At 38.5% G+C, this 18,939-nt stretch overlaps 1 protein-coding gene across 1 annotated transcript in view; it reads right to left on the reverse strand.

The window, feature by feature from the left end:
- The window catches only part of LOC145279993 (coiled-coil domain-containing protein 63-like), an 83,152-nt gene that overhangs the window by 41,640 nt on the left and 22,573 nt on the right, over positions 1–18,939 (reverse strand). The gene's annotated exons all lie outside the window — the stretch shown is intronic.

The following is an 18,939-nucleotide window of genomic DNA, read 5'->3' on the forward strand; positions in this document are numbered from 1 at the left end:
AATTTATTAGGAAGAAAAAAACACGCACAAACATTTTCCCCACTAGTGACCGTTTTGAAATATTTCACTTCAGAGTTTGTTATATGTATATTGTCCTTCTTCAGATTGATATGCCGTTAAATCGACTGCAACACTTCGACTAGTTGACAGGCACAAAAGTCTTTTTGTCTTTCCTTCTTACACGATCTTCACTATGTATTCCAATGAGCCGAATTTCAAACTGAAATTATTTATTTTCAATAAAAATAACAAAATTTTTAAAGAAAAATTTGGTGCAAAGCCGAAAAATTGGGAGTGGGGAGGAAAAGCCGGTTATAACAAACTAATGCTGTCTAAGTTAACCAAGCTAGTTCCTAATTGCACTCTTCTCTGACCATAATACCACAATCACACTATACATCCATTAACGTATACATCTTTCATCAAATATCACACAATGACTAATCTACTTAAAACCCATATTTTTATACAATATGCAACAGGAGGATGGGTAAAAAAAAATGAATGAGATCATATTTACAATGAAAAAAAGTGTTAGTAAAAGATCCCCCCGCCATTACCAAACTGTGGCAAATACACCAATTTTTCAGCTGAAAGGGTGATGCGGGCCTGAACACTTTATTACAAACACCTCTTACGATAACATCAAAAGAGAACCAACATCTCTAACAAATCAGGTGATCAGTTACCTTAATGGGGATGTAAAGGGGAATTAAGAAAATAAAATGGGGCAAACTAAAAACGGAACCTAATGATTCCTATCACACATTAGTTAAGTGATAAGCATAAATGCCTAAGAATGGACACTAAACTAAACTTACACTTGACTTCAGAAAACGGTTCAAAGTTGACGTTTGTTTACAGAAACGCAAAATCCTGTTGCCAAAGAGACATCCGAATATCAATCAAGTCTTGCCCCACTTACATGACAGACATGCACCACAGACACCCACCTTTCAACAAAGTTAGACGGCTCTAATGCAAACCTCCACATGATAATGGAAGATTTGAATCAGATCAAGAGGAGCAAAGTCCTCAGCCCTGTAGACCACTTTCGTAGGAGTCCTTCAGATAACGCCTCTCATCACTGCTAGCAAGATCCAAAATAATGGTCTTCTAAGCCTATCAGTTATCGGAGCCCAATTACTACAAACATTGATGAGTTCCAGGATGTGATTATGATTATTCAAGCCAAAAAATCAGCTAAAAATGTTTTAGAATATTAAAAATATTTAGAATAAATATTTATTTACATTAATTTAGGAATGTAACTTAAAAATGTTATCATAACAATTCAGTTGACAACTTAAAAATAATGACATGTAAAAACATCAGGTGATTATCGTAGTGACGTATACAAATAACATTATTTAGAAGGGAAGATCCATGGAAATTACTTAATTTTCAGAGTTTGAAGGAGACAGATAGAGTATTCTGGGTAGCAAGGTATCCGATGCCTATTAAATATAAGAATTGGCATTGCAATTTTCCAAAAGGGGGAAAAACATTCTGGAATAAAAAGTTTCCGAAAATAAAACCTGAGGCTCTGTCGTTCTTGGAGGAAATATTTTCATTGCAGCTTTTCGTCTAAGACAAGACCAAAGCTGGACCTGATATGTTCTCGACTGACCAGATGTTGAAACCCTAAATAAGTGTTATTTGTCCTCTATGTTGTAAAGGTACTTATGTATATCATCGTTCCATTATGAACTGTATTTAAATGTACATGCACACAACAACCACTAGATTAGTCGGTCATAGATACACATATATACACACATCATATAGATGACTATGAATTACAGTTATATATATATACACTCCCATACAATCATACACTAGACGATCATAGAACGTATAAATATAAACACAGTGCACACCTTCCCCGTGTTATATAGAAATTCCCTACACAACAGATCCCTTATTACATGGATGCTATTGATCAACGGATTTCGGATTTGCTTCTTGTGAAGCAATTCCCAGAAATCAAGGTAAGTTCAAAAAAGACCATCGGTTTGATGAATTTCTTGGATCTCATTATGGCAATGAGGAAGAGATAGTAGTATGGGAACCATAGGCGTAAACTAAATGAATTATCTATAATATAAGCAGTCACATATTTTTATGTCCTATTTTCCTTTGCCGTAAACAGAGAGGTTTACTGTTGAGTGATTTCTTCATCAGCTAATCAGATGTCTTAGTAAGAGAATACAGGTTATTAGACTACTTCTTTCAGAGAACACGCAGCCTGATCCCCACCCTCAGTTGGAGTTTTAAGATCATACTAACGTGGCATATTTTTGGTAGCCTTTTTAACTCGCCAGTGGCATGATTCGTGGCGTCCTATTCTTTAAAATAAACTACAGGTTGTTTTTAACTCGCTTTCAGCGCAGTCCAAAATAAAAGTTTTTTTTTTTATTAACGTTGAATGTCATTTGCTGTTGTTTACTAATTTAATAAAATAATATGAGGGTAGAAATCTCGGAAGTATAGTGTGAGCTCATTCTCAATATCAAGCATGGTGATGTATACACTTGAAGAAGGTTAGAGGTTATATCGACCGAAACATTATGCAAATGACATTCAAGATGAGAACAACAGTCCGAATAATCCAAATCATACAAACAATCAATCCTCATCTCAAAAGTTCTTGTTAACTCTACCTCCTTGTTATCTTATTTCTTCCCAGTTCTTAAAGAATTATAAATAACTGTACACTGAGATTTATAACATTAGCGTGGCATTAATGTATTTTCAGTGTAAACATCCAAGTTAAATGTTTCTCGCATGTTTTTCCCGTTAGGGATCCCCCGTCTTTTTTCTTTCTATTAAAAAAAATGCTACATTGCCAAAAGTGTGTTTATTCATAAAGTTTGAAGAAATGCTGGTTTTTCAAAATTTTCAAACGATATAATGCTTGAAATTCTCGAACTGGACATTGAAACAATTGTAACACTTTTCGTTGCCATCAACACCTTGTCTTGAAGTCTTGATTTTGCACACACAGTATATATATATATATATATATATATATATATATATATATATATATATTATTACATTTTTGAAACAAAAATGTAGTAGGCAAAAAAAAAAAAATAAATAAATGTTCTGTCAGCAACAGTACAACTTCAAAATAGTCAATATCACCCACCTCCAGAAGAGAGGGAATTCCTGTCCGTGATAACCGTGGTAAAAGAAGACACACTCCAATCGCCAGAAACACCCACACACACAGTTTGCAGGACACTGCAGACTCGTCTCTGGCCTCCTGCTTTTATAGTGGCCGGGAATTATCCATTTGCATAATCACATGAGACAGAAACGTGATTTTCCGAGAGTTGCATGGGGTAAATGCTAATAAAAACCCCCGGACGCCATCTTGGAATTCTCTTTTTCCCCCCAACTGGTGACACAACAGACATACCCGAGGTAAGCTCTTTTTCCCCTCATTTTAGTTATTGCTGCTTCTGCTACACTCCCCCCTGATCTCATGATCACAAATGGGGCAGGGGGGTAGTCGTCTCTGTCTGGTACTTCTCCGAAGAACCGGAGGCAGCACTTCCTCCCTGCCATCCTCCTCATCGCCATTATTGCCACCAGTCTGCTCCATAGGCGGTGTTTCGCAATCAGGGCAGGGGGGCAGTATTCGTTTCTGTCGGGTACTCCTTCGTAGAGGCAAGACGGGTGGTCCTTCCTCCGCTTCTTCAGTATGTACATTATATGGCTCAAAATCCTCTTCGTCGTCCTGCATCATACTCTCTGTCTTTTCAGATGACATCATACTGTCTGAGTCTCCCTCTTCCTCCGATGTAACAACATAATGGCGAGGGCGCAAATCCTTCACGTGACGAGGCACACCGTCCACCAAAATTGACTGAGGGCTGATCACCTTGGTCACCTCACCCTTGCCGAACCTCGTGGTACATCGATTTTGCGGTCTTCTGACCCATACGCGATCTCCAACCTGGTAGAAGCTGTTCTTGGGACCTGGGGACGCAGTTGCGAGATTGGTCTCCTTTACTCGAACTTCGTATTGATAAATCCTATTGGCAGGCGCAGTGGAGGGAGATGTGTCGTCTCTTGGTGTGATGTTATACCAGTAGACAGCCTCCTGTATGGGACAACACATTCTAGCCGCTATTCGCTTTACTGTACGATGACATCGCTCCGCTATGCCATTCCCGGCTGGAGCGTATGCACAGTGGAATCGCAAGTGAACTCCCCATTTACATGCAAATGCTTGGAACATATTGCTGCAGAAAGCTGTGTCATTGTCTAAAAGGAGTTCATGCGGCGCGCCACGCTCGAGGAACACTGCCTCCAACTGATGAATCACGCTTGCCGAGTCCTGCCTTGCCAATTTCCTCCAAATGGAGAAACGCGATGGACCACAGTCTGTTAAAGTTAAAAAATGGAAGGTGCCATAATGCGTGATATCCATTCCAATTCTCTGCCAATTCTCGTTAACTTCCAGCTTTCCCTTTTCCCACCTGACTGGCGCTGGGTCAATGGACTGACATTCCTCGCATTTCTGTATGACCGTTCTGACAGTTGCTTTTGTCGTGGTTGGACATCTTCTCCTGACAAAGTAGGTAGTGCGTCGCACCCCCGGATGTCCACTATCTTTGTGAATAGCCATGATTTGACTCTCATCCAGCTCGTCTGTGTGGACCGCGCCTATCACTGGGTCAAGACCGTTTTTCTTTTTCATTGCCTCAAACCACCGCTGTGGCACTCGTGTCAGTCGGTCAGCAATGTTTCGTGCTGATGGAACCAGCGTCACATCCACTGTCAGCCCGTACTCTTTCACGAGCTCCTTAAGAGTGCTTAATCGCCTCCTAATAAGCATCTCACTTGCTGCTTTGGTGCGTACTCGCGCCTTTCCAGTTAGCGTGTCCGAGACCCAATGGTATACGCAAACAGAATCTGTCTTTATGTGTAGCACCTTGCTCTGCCACTGGAGAGCCAAATTGATGCCTTTCAATACGGCATCCAGTTCAGCCAAGTTGATATGTTGAGAGTCATCTTCAGGTCGCAACCAACATGCATCTTCCAGCACAGTTTCACACATCTCCAAGGCTGCCCCAATTGCTAGGGAGCTAGCATCGACCCATACATTCAGCTCTTTGCCGTCCACACACCAATTTCCCTGTGCCGGATCGTTCTGCTGTGCAGATTTTAAGGTTTCGAACATCATACGATGTAGTACGGCGTCCCTTGCTTCATCATCCCAGCCCTTCGTTACCGAACTTACTCTCCTTCTGAGTATTCTGCAAGCCACACGAAGCCAACCGCACACCGGAAAGTGCCCGACGAGTCGACCACACAGGGAAAAGATTGTTCGTCGCGTAACAATATTGGGAGCCTCCGGAATTGCATTTCCTCGCTTCCACCGCAGTTCATTGCGTTCCATCCTGACTGCCAATCCCAGCACTCGTGCACCGTCCTTCAACTGCTCCGGGTTCTTGCACTCCAACCCGAACTGCGCGAGGTGTTCTCTCACACGGGTCGCGGGCACCACGTCTTCATTGACAAAAATCTCATCAATGTAAGCAGATGCTGCGCGGCTTATAACTTCTTCCTGAGATAGTACTTCGCTGACAATTGCTCTCATTATCAAGGGAGCCACATTCAAACCAAACCCCAGACGGGTCAGACAGTATTTTTTCCCATCGATTTCCACAGTCTGGTATGGCCACAGTGTCTCATGGACCCGGACTTGTAGGTATGCTCTTCTGAGGTCCAGTAGAGACACGTTAGCACCTTTTTGTCTCCACTCACGCAGCTTAGCTGCACAAACATCTGCGTTGGCCGTAAATGCGTCTACGTAATGATTTAGCTCCCGGTAGTCCATTACCGGGCGCACTTTGGCTTTGTTCTGCTGTATCACAGCCATCAGGGGAATTAGACCTTTGGGGGGTCCCAATTTATCCTCTGGGTATGGCACGAGCCAACCATTATCTATCCAGGTGTGGAGCTCCTGCGTGTATTCTTCACGAATTTCTGCTGGCACTGGGTACTCTGACACTCGATTATGCAGCCTTTCAGGGGGGTGGTCCACAGACCATTTCCACGATGCGGTCCACGTTCGGTTTTGATGGTCAAAGGTAGCAGTGAAATCTGGTTCATCGATAGAAATGGCTGCGCATTTAATACTTTTCCTGGCGCCCAGCCGCACTGATCCTGTAGGCTTGACAACGACACCTCCTAGAGCTTTTATGGCGTCGATCCCTAGAAGCAAGTCAAATCCCAGTGGCTTGCCATGCACCACCAACACATTGACTCTGGCAGACACACCTTCATCAGTGGATACAGAGACCATTCCAACACCGCAGCACGCATGGGACATTCCACCAATTGTGTTGACATTTACGTTTGTTTTTCTCCAAGACCGGCACCGGTCTGCATGTAAAATTGTCCTGGAGCATCCTGTATCAATAAGCGCCAAACATCGCGTCCCGTCAACATGGATGCTTATCACCGGGAGCGTCGTGTTCATATCTTGGTTGGGAAGGAGACTGGCGCTTATGCGTCCTCCCCTTGCTCGTTTCCCGAGCAGTTCCGAGCCCAGTGTCCACTATCACCGCAACGGTAACACCATGTTCCACGTTTTCGACAGTCCCTTGCAAGGTGGCCTTTAACATTGCATTTGAAACAGGTCACGTTAACAGGATTATTCTGGGCCCTGTTGCTGGGTGAGCGTGTGGCCGCAACCACATCCTGATTTTGTTCGCCAGTCGTCGTCAAAATTCTCGCTCTCGACATTAGCTCCCCCATGGTCAGGACTTTGATGTTCAGCACCTGTTGAAGAGCAATTGAGATGGTGTCAGGGAATCCAGTGACAAAAATTAATTTTGTGAGTCTCTCTGAGCTTTCTCCTGTGAATCCGGCCAATCCAACCAACTGCCTGATTTTGTTGGCGTACACATCCACACGTTCACCAGCCCATCTAACCATAGTTATTTTTCTATATGCTGCAAACGCGTCATCAGTAAATGCCTCCTTTAATCGAGCCTCAATCTGGTCTATTTTCTTTTGATCGTCCTCCTCCATTTCCATGTAGAGGGCCAGTGCATCGCCTTCCAGGTATAAAGGTAGCAGACTCGCTACGTCATCCACCTGCTGAAGTTGTGCGGCAAGTCTCACTTTTTTCAGCCATGCTACAACGTCTCCCTCGCCAGAGAACGGCTTGATAATATCACTGCTTATCCGCACCTTCGCCATATTCGGGCCGAAATAGCTTGAAACAAAAATGTAGTAGGCAAAAAAAAAAATAAATAAATAAATGTTCTGTCAGCAACAGTACAACTTCAAAATAGTCAATATCGCCCACCTCCAGAAGAGAGGGAATTCCTGTCCGTGATAACCGTGGTAAAAGAAGACACACTCCAATCGCCAGAAACACCCACACACACAGTTTGCAGGACACTGCAGACTCGTCTCTGGCCTCCTGCTTTTATAGTGGCCGGGAATTATCCATTTGCATAATCACATGAGACAGAAACGTGATTTTCCGAGAGTTGCATGGGGTAAATGCTAATAAAAACCCCCGGACGCCATCTTGGAATTCTCTTTTTCCCCCCAACTGGTGACACAACAGACATACCCGAGGTAAGCTCTTTTTCCCCTCATTTTAGTTATTGCTGCTTCTGCTACAATTTTCACCCCAAACATGGCACTTTGATGTAGGGGGATACTATTAAGGACACAGGCTACAGGGATACTAGGTGGGGAGTTGGGCAGCAAGATGTCGGTTCACGTTACACTTGAACTTCTGCATGTCAGTACAGTTGGGGAAGCAGGAACCTGGCAGGGAGTTCCAAAGTCTAGCTGTCCTGGGGAAGAAACTACTGGAGTAGAAGGCTCTGTTACATCTAGGATCTAGGGATCTCTACTGTGAAGAGGTGGGATTGTACTGCTTGTTGGGTTTGTCGGGGATATTTATGTAGAGGGGGTACAAGTGCTTGCAGCTCGTTCGAACATACACCATTAAAGTACTTGTAGAACAGGCAGAGACATGCTACATTGCATTGATGGGACAGAGGCTGAAGCTTGAATGATAGTTCAGGACCTATTAGGTTGGCGACTCTCTTTTGAACCTTGTCTAGGAGTGAGAGACTAGTAGCAGATGCACCAACCCAAATATGACAACAATACTCCATACATGGGCGAATGGTGGCCTTATAGAGGTATAGGATACTTTCGGGGGTCAGTAGCTTACTAGCATGGTAGAGAGAACCTACCTTTTTCGCAGCAGTCCTGGCAATGCTCTCAATATAATTGTTCAACTCATGTTTCCTGTGAACGTTAGGCCAAGGAGTTTAAAAGATGTGCTTTCAAATAAAGAGTCTTTGCCCATTGCTATTGGTGGTAGAGAAGGTTTCTTGTAGTTATTGAAGGAAACAAGGTTAGTCTTGGCAGCATTGAATGTGACCATTCATTTTTGTCGCCATTCCACTGCAGATTGGAGGTCATCCTCTAGTGTTTCTGCCATTTCTTTAGATATGTGTTCATTTGTTTTCCTGTCATGTCTGTTATAGAGCGTGGTGTCATCAGCATATATACCCATCTCACAAACAGTTTTGTCAGGGAGGTCATTTATGAATATCAGGAATAATAGAGGTCCAAAGATAGACCCCTGAGGCACTCCCGCATTTATATCATATTGTTTAGATGCACAGCCATCAAGGACAACCTGGATTTTTCTTTTATCTAAGAAGGATTTAATTATGTTAAATATTCTTCCAGTGATACCGTATGATCTGATTTTCCTGAGAAGACCTTCGTGCCATACCCTGTCAAAAGCCTTAGATATATCTAGAGCTACCACTCTACCCTCTCCTGCTTTGTCAAGTGAATAGTATATACGATCGGAGATGTCTGTTGTGGAACGGGCTTGCCTAAATCCATATTGTTGGTCAGTAAGAAGTTTAGCATCTGTAAGATGATGGACTAGAGCTTGGTTAATTATGGACTCAAATATTTTGGCGAAAAGTGGGAGGAGGCTAATAGGGCGGTAATTTGATGGGTCAGTTCTTTTGCCAGAATTCTTGAAAACTGGTACCACAGAAATAGTTTTCCAGCAGGCAGGAAAGCAAGATTCGTTAAGGCATTTGTTGTAAAGTTTGGAGAGGATTGGAGCTACTTCGGCGGAGCACTTTTTTAATAGCACAGCTGGGATGAGATCAGGTTCACATGCTTTTGCAGTGTCAAGATTTTTTATTATGACATGCACCTGAAAGAGGGTGATTTCCAGATCGTCAAGTGTGGTATCTGTCCGCAAAGGAAAGTCTGAGAGAGGGTGGTTAGCAGAGTCCAGTGTGGAGTTGGAGGCAAACCGACTGGCAAGCATATTAGCCTTCTCAGTTGCTGAGCAAACAACTTCATGATTGTTGGATAGTGGGGGAATTGTTGATTGCCCATTATTTACTACACTGGTGTAGATTTTCCAGAAGTCACGGGTTCCTAATTTCTGAGTTTCGATGCGTTTTTGGGTGGTTTCCATAAATTCCCTCTTAGCTGTCGCTATTTCTTTCTTACAGTTACTTCTGGCTTCTATATACTTCTGTCTGTTTGAACTGAATTTATGTCGGTTAAATCTATGGTGCACGTGCTGCCTTTGTGCGATGGCAGCTGCACATGTGGAAGTAAACCATTGGGGAGAGTGGGGCTTGCTATAAAATTTCTGCATGGGGGCATGTGCTTCAATTGCTGTTTTGAACCATTCAGTGGTCTCATTTGTGCACTGTTAAGCAGGAAGTGAAAAGCTATTTCACCATGAGGCGTCTCAGTCATAATATCTTGTTTTGAGCAATGGCTCTTCCATTTTGGCTCTAGAGTTTAGGGTGATTTCAACTATTATCACTACATGATCAGCATTCCCAAGTGGGCTGTGGGCTGTGAGCTGTGGGCTGTGGGCGTTCATAATACAATCCTCAGCAACTGTGGTCAGAAACAGATCTAAAAGTGATACGTGTTGCTCTTGCTGGTCAGGGAAACAGATTGGAAACGTAACAGTCTGTGATAGGGAATGAGATATAGAGAAGCTATGTGTTGTGGTACCAGCTGCGTCTGTGTAATTAGAGAATCAAGCCAGTTACTGAAGTCACCAAATACATGCACTTTTGCGCTAGTGTCGAGGGAAAGTGCTGTATCTATGCTGTCAGAGACTTTGTTTATTAGGGTACAGTCCTGGGTCAAGGGAGAGTGGTAGAGAAAATAAAAGTAACTAATGTTATGTTGCATGTGAAGTCTAAAGCACATAAAGTCTTGATCGTCCGATTCTAGTTTTCTTTCTCTAGTCAAGGGGAGGGTGTTTGGAATATAGATTCCAAGTCCGTGCATATGTCTGTCAGAGTCCTTACAGCAGAGTGAGAGATATCCGGGCATGTTAAAGTAGTTAGATGGAATGGAGGAGTGTAGGTTAGTCTCACTTAGTGCTAAGATATCCGGGGTGTTTGTTAGGAGAAATGCTTCGGCATCAGCTAAATTAGTTCTAAGCCCACGGATGCAAGCCTCAAGGGAGGAGGCAATTTGATTTTCTTTGAGTTTTGTCTTGGTTTAAGCGTAATTTTAGATTGTACTGTCATTTTTTTTTTTTAATTTCACTTTAGGTAAGGGGTGCTGAACAAGTGGTTATGCAGAACACCAGGCATGTAACACAAGTAGACCATCAGCTGACCTTCCATCTACTAGGACTGTGGCCTCAGGAAAGCCCACCGGGGATGAGTGCAGGGTCCCTTTCCATGCGCGACATGGCACTACAAACATCCCGATATTATTTAACTGTTGATGGAGCAGCCACTCTAAGTGCTACCAAAGAGTTAGGGCCCCTGTACTACCAGTTGGGAACAACAGCCAGGAATTGTCAATCCGGTACCCTCAACCCATCAGACGATGGTCAACCCAATCTACTTGTACTGGCATTATGATGTTCAAGCACTCCCAACTGCCCAGTTAAGAGGGGGATGGGTGTGTCGGGAGAGGGGGAAATCGGCGTTCATTGCCCTAGTCAGGAAACAAGACCGACCACTTAATGTTTCTGTCGAATCCCTGTGGTTCGACCTCTATGCCTGGCTAATAGGCAAAGAAGGAGTATGGGAGTCTATCTACTCCTTTAGGTTTTTAGGTTTAGGTTTGCAGACCGGTAATTTGTTCGAGTCAACAACTCTAGGAAGGATATCCAAGAATGGAGGAGCCTCCTTCCTCTTAGGTTTAGCTTCAGAGTTTTCCTTCTCCTAGATGGATGACCTGGGAAGATCTACGAGTCCATCAGCACCGAGATGGTTTACCCTGTGCCTAGGTCCTAATCCAGGTATTTCTGCGACCCTGCATGATAGTTAATGTTACTAGGTTAGTATGTAAATGTTATGTCTACTGAGAAATTACACTCTTCAAAGTGATTATGGGACATTACTATTACATTGTTACTGGAGGAGGGGGTGAGTAAAAGTTCATGCAGTGGAAACAACTATATTTGCCACATTAGTTGGAAAGAGTTAAGATATGGTTTAATATTTTTCCTTTAAATTTAGAAATTTTATTTTTTTAATTTGTTTATTTATCTATTTATATGTTGACTTAGCAATAGGATAGTGCTTTACAAAATGACTTTATATTAAGCGTGTGTAATGTATGAGTGTTAGTAGCAGCTTGGGGAGTAGGGTAGACTTAGTGTTTAGGAGAGGATTTACTTACAGAATACAATAGAATTAATTTTTTTAATTTATAGTCAAGTAAAATTTATAGAGAAAAAAAAATTCATTTTTTTTTTTAAATTTATTTAACATGGAAATCAGACAATGGCAGTCGTCTTGGAGGGAATGACTATATTGTATATACGTAGCACGCAAGTTTCTACCGTAATAAGACTATGTGGTGCATCGGAATTCGTAGTTAACGACAGTCTATTAGGTCAGGCACAAGGCATTGTGTATCTATTCAGAAAGTCATGGTGACGTATGTAAGATCACTGTATATTTCAGGTACATATATAATTGAAAGTAAGGCAAACTATATTCCGTGGTTTGTTATAGATAGCAAGGAAGCCACATATTCAATACAAGCGAGTTTATAGTAATTGTAGATATTAAGTATATTACTTAAATAAAGTCGTATCTTCTAGTGTGGAAAAAAAAGTCCAGGTTTCTGAAACTTCTGGTATTTGCTCTGCAAAGGCTTTTTTCCCCTTAGTTTACTTGGAATATAAGAGTGAAACACTATAAGGAGGGGGGTGATAACGAATTTCAGCTTTAGTCAAGATAAGGTTGGCAAAAAAAAATAAAAAAAAAAGACAAATAAAGACGATAAATAAATTCAAATAAAACAAAACCAAATAAACGAACATGTATAATTTCTTAGAAGCAAGATTAATTTAAAAAATAGTACTTAACGTTTCTTTAGGCACCCTGGACGCCAGCCCGTTTGGCATGACTAAGAGAGAATTTGGGCATATTATTTAGAGGTGGAGAGAGTGCTTTCTGTTACCCGGATATTGACTCCGCGTGTGTCATCTACTTATAGAAAATATTCTTTGTTACGCTGTTAAGTTTTTTTGGGGGGGAGTGGATAAAGTCGTATCTTCTAGTGTGGAAAAAAATAAGTCAAGGTTTCTGAAACTTCTGGGATTTGCTTTGCAAAGGCTTTTTTCCCCGCTAGTTTACTTGTAATATAAGAGTGAAAAACTTTTTTGCCTATAAGGAGGGGGATAACGAATTTCAGCTTTAGTCATATATATCTATATATATAAAAATGTAAAGTTGGTTCGTTCTAAACAAATAAAACCATGTTTATACGTTACCAATTTATTTGAAATTTTCAGACAACCCATTTTTAGAGTCGAGGTATGTTTTTATGTTATTAAAATAAATTTACCTAATTAAAATTAAAATATTAAATAAAATAAATATATTTATTTAATCGTTTCTGCGAATCTGTTCTGTTGATAAAACTGAACTTCCGGTTCGATTCATTTCACAGCCACGAATTGACGAAAGGTTTCATTTTCTGTTAACTCGATAAGTAAAAAAAAAAAAAAAAAAACATATTTCATTTGTTTATCTTCCAAATTTTTTAATTTACACATCTTTTCTTTATTATATAAGGCAAAAAAAAAAGTTTGTTGCTTGCTTTTGAGTTTTTTTTTTGTTTTTCTATATAAGATTACTCATGCAGAGAGTGATCCGTGCTGAAATAATGTTATTATTTAAAAAGTCATTCTTAACATGGGGAGGTAAGGATGTTTTGTACCTATTCTGTACTTTAACCTTACAATTGAATAAATAAATAAAAAAAACATATCGTAAAACGTTATTTAAACGTGGAAATATGATTTAAAAAGTAGCGCGGATCGCTCTCTGCATTAGCTTCATTTTTATTTATTGTGGACTATTATTCTCATCTTTATTAGTTGTTGTTTCACGAATTTTCGGCCAACTATTCCTCTGGCCTTCATGAAAAGAAGTCCTTTTATAAATGTTCAGTAACTTTTTCCTTTTATTATTCTTAAAGAGTAAAACTTTTCTTATTCATGAAAGGCGTTAAGCCTACGTAAATAAATAAATGTTTGTACACGTGACAAATTATCAATAAATGGTTTAGTTACTTTTTTTAAAAAATGTGTGTAAAAGTGCGAAAGGCGACGACGTTGTACAACCATTACTCCCATGCTTAATTTCTATACTTATAGGTTTTTGGATTTTTTTTTTCACTGGATTATTATTGATTGGACACTAATTAAACAGATTATTAAAAAAAAAAAATGTAAAAAATAAATCATTATTTCGACATTTGAAAGTGGTGCTCACTTTTTAGTTACAACGTTCTGATAAATCAGTCACCCATTTTGTAAGCAATAAAAACGCGGTATATCAAAACCATAGAAAGTAAAAATAATGAGTCTCTACCGCATTTGTAAGTCAGAAATATATTTGTTTCTCAAAGAAAAAAAATAGAGAGAACAGGACTTTTTTTTATTGTTTTCATGAAAATAAAGTTTCGAGATTTTTAATTATTTTTTTTTTTACTTATTTAGTCAGTTTGTGGTTTTTTTTTTAAATTGTTTTTGTGAAAGGTGAGTTTTTTTTTCAAAACTTTTGTTTTGTTTCTTTTTAATTTTTTAAAGTATTATAAATTTCACTAACATGCTGGAGAAATGTTTAATAATTTGGTATTTTTTTAGATTAGGTCCACCTCCACAATTTTCCTTTCAATGGCGACATTTATAGGTTTCCGAGTATGCTGAACACGCAAATTGCATTGAAATTTTGCGGAAATAAATAGTTGTATTATGCATTGTATTCTTCGGCGGCCATCTTTTTACGTGCACACGCGCCATAAACAAATACACACACGTAAAAAAGATGGCCGCCAAAGATTACAATGCATAATACAACTTTTTATATCTTGATAACTACTTATTTCTGCAAAATTTCGATGCGATTTTCGTATTCAGCATAGTCGAAAACCATTTCAAGTCGTCATTTAAAAGAAAATTGAGGAGGTGGACCTAATCTAAAAATTTACCAATAATTTTTAATCCCGTACGCCTCCCGATACATTGCTTCGTCAACATGCGACCATTTTATATCTCCCGAAGACACTTCCGTATTTAGAAAAAAAAAATAAATAAATAAAAAGTGACCGATTTACCAGAACGTGGTAACTAAAAAGTGAGTATCCCTTTCAAATGTTGAAATGATTTTTTTTTTTTTCAATTTTTTTTTCATAATCTGGTTAGTGTTCAATCAATAATAATCGAGTGAAAAAATTTCAAAAAACCTATCAGTATAGAAACTCCACCACGTAAATAAATAAATAAAAAATGTTATGTGCGCATGCGTTAGCCTTGACTAGGGGGGTACTAAGGGAACGACCATTAAATAACTCTGCGGGTCGCCATGGAACTCAACGCCCAAGGAGTATCAAAATAGTTTTATGATCTGAAGAAATTTTTTTTTTCCGAAAAGTGGGTGATCACTTTTCCATCTAAATTTAACTTAAAATGAGCACCCACTTTCTGGCCACCTGAGGAAGGGGCATTTATTTTCGTGTTTATTGGCTTAAAGGTTTTTTTGATAAGGCAGTTTGGTACGCGAATGCATATTTAACAGTTTTCGTTTATGCTCACGCATAGCATAAACAAAGGTTACGTCTGTGAAATGGAAAATAGTCCCAGAGTTCAGGGGTTAATACCATGCAAAAGAAATCAAACAAAAAGACTTTTTAGCCAAGAAACACACAGAAAGAAAAAAAAATAGCATCCATTTTTTTTCTATCGAATTCATTTGCTGTTTTTATTGAAAACTATTTTCCCCCGGATTTTTGATATAATTTTCCATTAAGGGCTGTGCGTACTGCGTCTCGTTCGTAAATAACAAATTTTTTTTTTGTAGATTTTGGTGTGCTAAAAACGAATCTGCAAACCGTTTCCGTCGCAAAAAATAGTTTTTATGATATGAAGAAATTACTTTTTCGAAAAAGTGGCGATCACTTTTCCATGTAAATTTAACTTAAAATGAGCACCCACTTTCTAGCCACCTGAGAGAGGGGGGATTTTTTCCCATGTTTATTGGCTAAACAGCTTTCGTTTATGCTTACGCATAGCGTAAACGAAGGCTACGGCTGTTAAATGGAAAATAGTCCCAGAGTTCAGGGGTTATTACCATGCAAAAGAAATCAAACAAAAAACTTTTTAGCCAAGAAACAGAAAAATACCCCTCTCTCAGGTGGCCAGAAAGTGGGTGCTCATTCTAAGTTAAATTTACATTGAAAAGTGATCACCCACTTTTCGAAAAAGTAATTTCATGAATGTCATGAAAACTTTTTTTTTGCTACGTAAACGGTTTGCAGATTCGTTTTTAGCACACCGAAATCTACAATAAAATATTTCGTTATATATGAACGTGAAACGGGCCTTAAAGTAAAATAATACCGGATTTTTTTGAGCAGATTTGCCGTTTAGTTGTACAAATATCCTCAAACCAGGTTGTACAAATATCCTCAAATCACTAAAAGGGATTTTTAAAAGTCGTCACCTTTATCGAGCAAAAGTTTAAAACCACCGATTATATGCCAGCCTACATCATGGTAACATATATTGAGTGAGTTCCTAACAGTATTTTTAGTTTAAACTCATTTTCCCAAAATTTCCCCAAACTTAACGTGTTCGATACAGTCTGCCGCCATTTGTATTTTTCAGATATACCGATAAACATCGAATGTTCTTGAACCGATTATACATTACATAAAAACACTAAAATCTTATCCAGTTAGGTAGAGCACTTACTTTTCTTGCCTTTGATAACATTTATTTGTTATATATTTATTTTTTGACAACTTCTTTGTATCTGTGTTTAGTAATATAAACCCTTTTCATTTAATGTAACGTTTAGTCGGCTCGAAAAACAGTGTTTATTGGTGTATTTGAAAGCTACAAATGGTGGTGGACACTGTTGATTACTTTAAGTTAGAGAAAGTGAGTTAAAACTAAAAAAACTATACAAAATACCGTCAGAAACCTATCCATTATGCCAGCCTATGTCATGGTAACATATGTTCGGTGAGTTTCAGACACTGTTTTGTATAGTTTTTAGTTTTCAACTTACTTTCCCAAACTTAACGTATTCAACAGAATTCGCGACCATTTCTGTTTTTTGAGCCAATTAAACATTTTACATTACATAAAAACACTAAACAATTATCCAATTAGGTAGAAACGTAAATTACCTTACCTTTGCTTTCATTTATTTGTTTTTGGACGACTTTTTCGAATCTGTGTATAGTAACCCCCCCCCACCATCAACCAAATATTAATTACTAAATCACATTTAAAAAAAAAAAAAAAAAAAAAAAAAAAAAAAAAGCATTTAGCGTTTCAATATAATAGAATAGAAAATTGGGATCAATCGGGAGAATAATGTAGATTTTCTGAACGACGTGAAGGTAAGGTCATCATTTGTTTGCTTGACTCACGTAAAAGTGAAACGCACCAAAATTTCTTTCAATCACATTCATTGACCGAAACCAATGAATAGACGGTGAGGAAGGCAATAAAGTCAAGAATTCTGATTGGTCGATAACCCAAGAAGACACTGTTTAACAGCTGATTTCTCTCGAAATGAAACAGAAGTGTTTATCTGTAACTTACTTACCATAAGTATAATCTATATATATATATATATATATATATATATATATATATATATATATATATATATATATATATACCATAAGTATAATCTATATATAATAGACGTTACATATTCGTATGTACTTTATTTATTTACCTTTCACACACACATTAAAAGGAGATCGTCTGAACAGCAAAAAAAAAAAAAAAAAAAAAATGGCGAATGTCGCTAAGGTAAACAATTCTGACTATTTTTAAATTATTAAAAAAGTTATGTCATTCCGTCAACTTAAACAGTACAATCTTAATTAAATACGTTTTTAAAGATAACATTCGTTTTAATAATGATAACGAATATTTAGCTGATAATTATTCTTATAGTAACCCCCTCCTCAGAATATTCATTGTTTGAACAACTGCTAGAACTTTAAATAAAACATTATTTTAGTTATTTAAAAATGTTTAATTGGCAATAGCAATTATTTTTACCGAAGAAAAAAGGCGCATTTTTAATTGACCTTGACATTCACATACACAACAGAAAGCAGGAATGCATAACCACACAAGCTATCATAGATAGGAAGAGCAAAACACAAAAGCTAATACACATCGAAAAAATCACACATACACAAAAGTATATAAATGCACGCACAGAATAGACACACACATATACATACACTTTACACAAAGAAGATTAATGTCGCCAAATAGAGAAAAATCATAAAACGAACAACCAGATAGACACATACGCATATATCTCACACTGAAGAAATTATCGTTACTAAAGGATAAAAAAGGCATAAATTAAATAATTTTGCAACTCATTCCAGTAAAACATATAATTTTTTGTCATTAGTAAAAGAAGCACCGAAAATTGTCAACCACCTCAACAAAAAAACAATCTACTCAGTGACAAGCAATATGATTTTCGTCCGGCGAGATCTACAGCTGATGTACTGACTGTAATTTCAAATAGGATTAATGAATCTATCGACAGGGGTTTCCTCTTAAGAGCAACGGCTCTTTATATATCAAAGGCATTTGATAGGGTATGGAATATCTGGAAAAGTTTTTGAAACTATCGAATCTTTTTCTCTCCATTTACTGCATTGAGAAAGTTCAAAACCGGCTTTGAAACCTAGTAGGTGCTGCCCTTTTCTTCCCTGCAACCTCTTTCCCACAATCTCTGCTCTATCGTTATTTTCATGGCAAGTGCTCGCCTGAGCTTCAATCTATGGTTCCTCCCTTGCCAAGCTTTAACAAAAAACACTCAATCATCAATAGTTTACTTCACTCTTTATCTGTGTCTAAATCAGAACATAAATTCCATGAAAAAAGTTTCTTTCTCAGAACTGTCCATCTATGGAACTCTGTTCCGCTGACCTGCTGTCCAGCTGACTACAATATGGTCATCTTTAAGTCCAATGTAAACAAATTCTTGTTGAGTCGACCCTATAGATAATCCATTTCTACTTCATTTCCACCACTAACTATTAATACGCCATAGTCCCAGTAACTATGAGACACTCATTAATCCTTAAGCCTTATACTCGAGTGACCTTCAGGCCTTGATAAGTAGTAACTTCTATGTAAAAAAACAAAAAAAAAACACATGGAGTATCTAAGAATCTGGTGTCTTTTTATGTTAAACTTGCCCGGGTGTTTGGAGGTTAGCGTTGAGCAAAAATAAAAATAAATAAAATAAATAAATAAAATAAAATGTGGTAGTAGGCAGGCAGGCTCGAACCCGTACCGCGAAGGAGGAAAAGAACGTAAAAAAAAAAAAAAAAAAAAAAAACGTGACGTCT

This window comes from Euprymna scolopes, chromosome 1 (genome assembly GCF_053919585.1).
Source record: "Euprymna scolopes isolate OS-2025 chromosome 1, ASM5391958v1, whole genome shotgun sequence".
Classification (NCBI taxonomy): Eukaryota; Metazoa; Mollusca; class Cephalopoda; order Sepiida; family Sepiolidae; genus Euprymna; species Euprymna scolopes.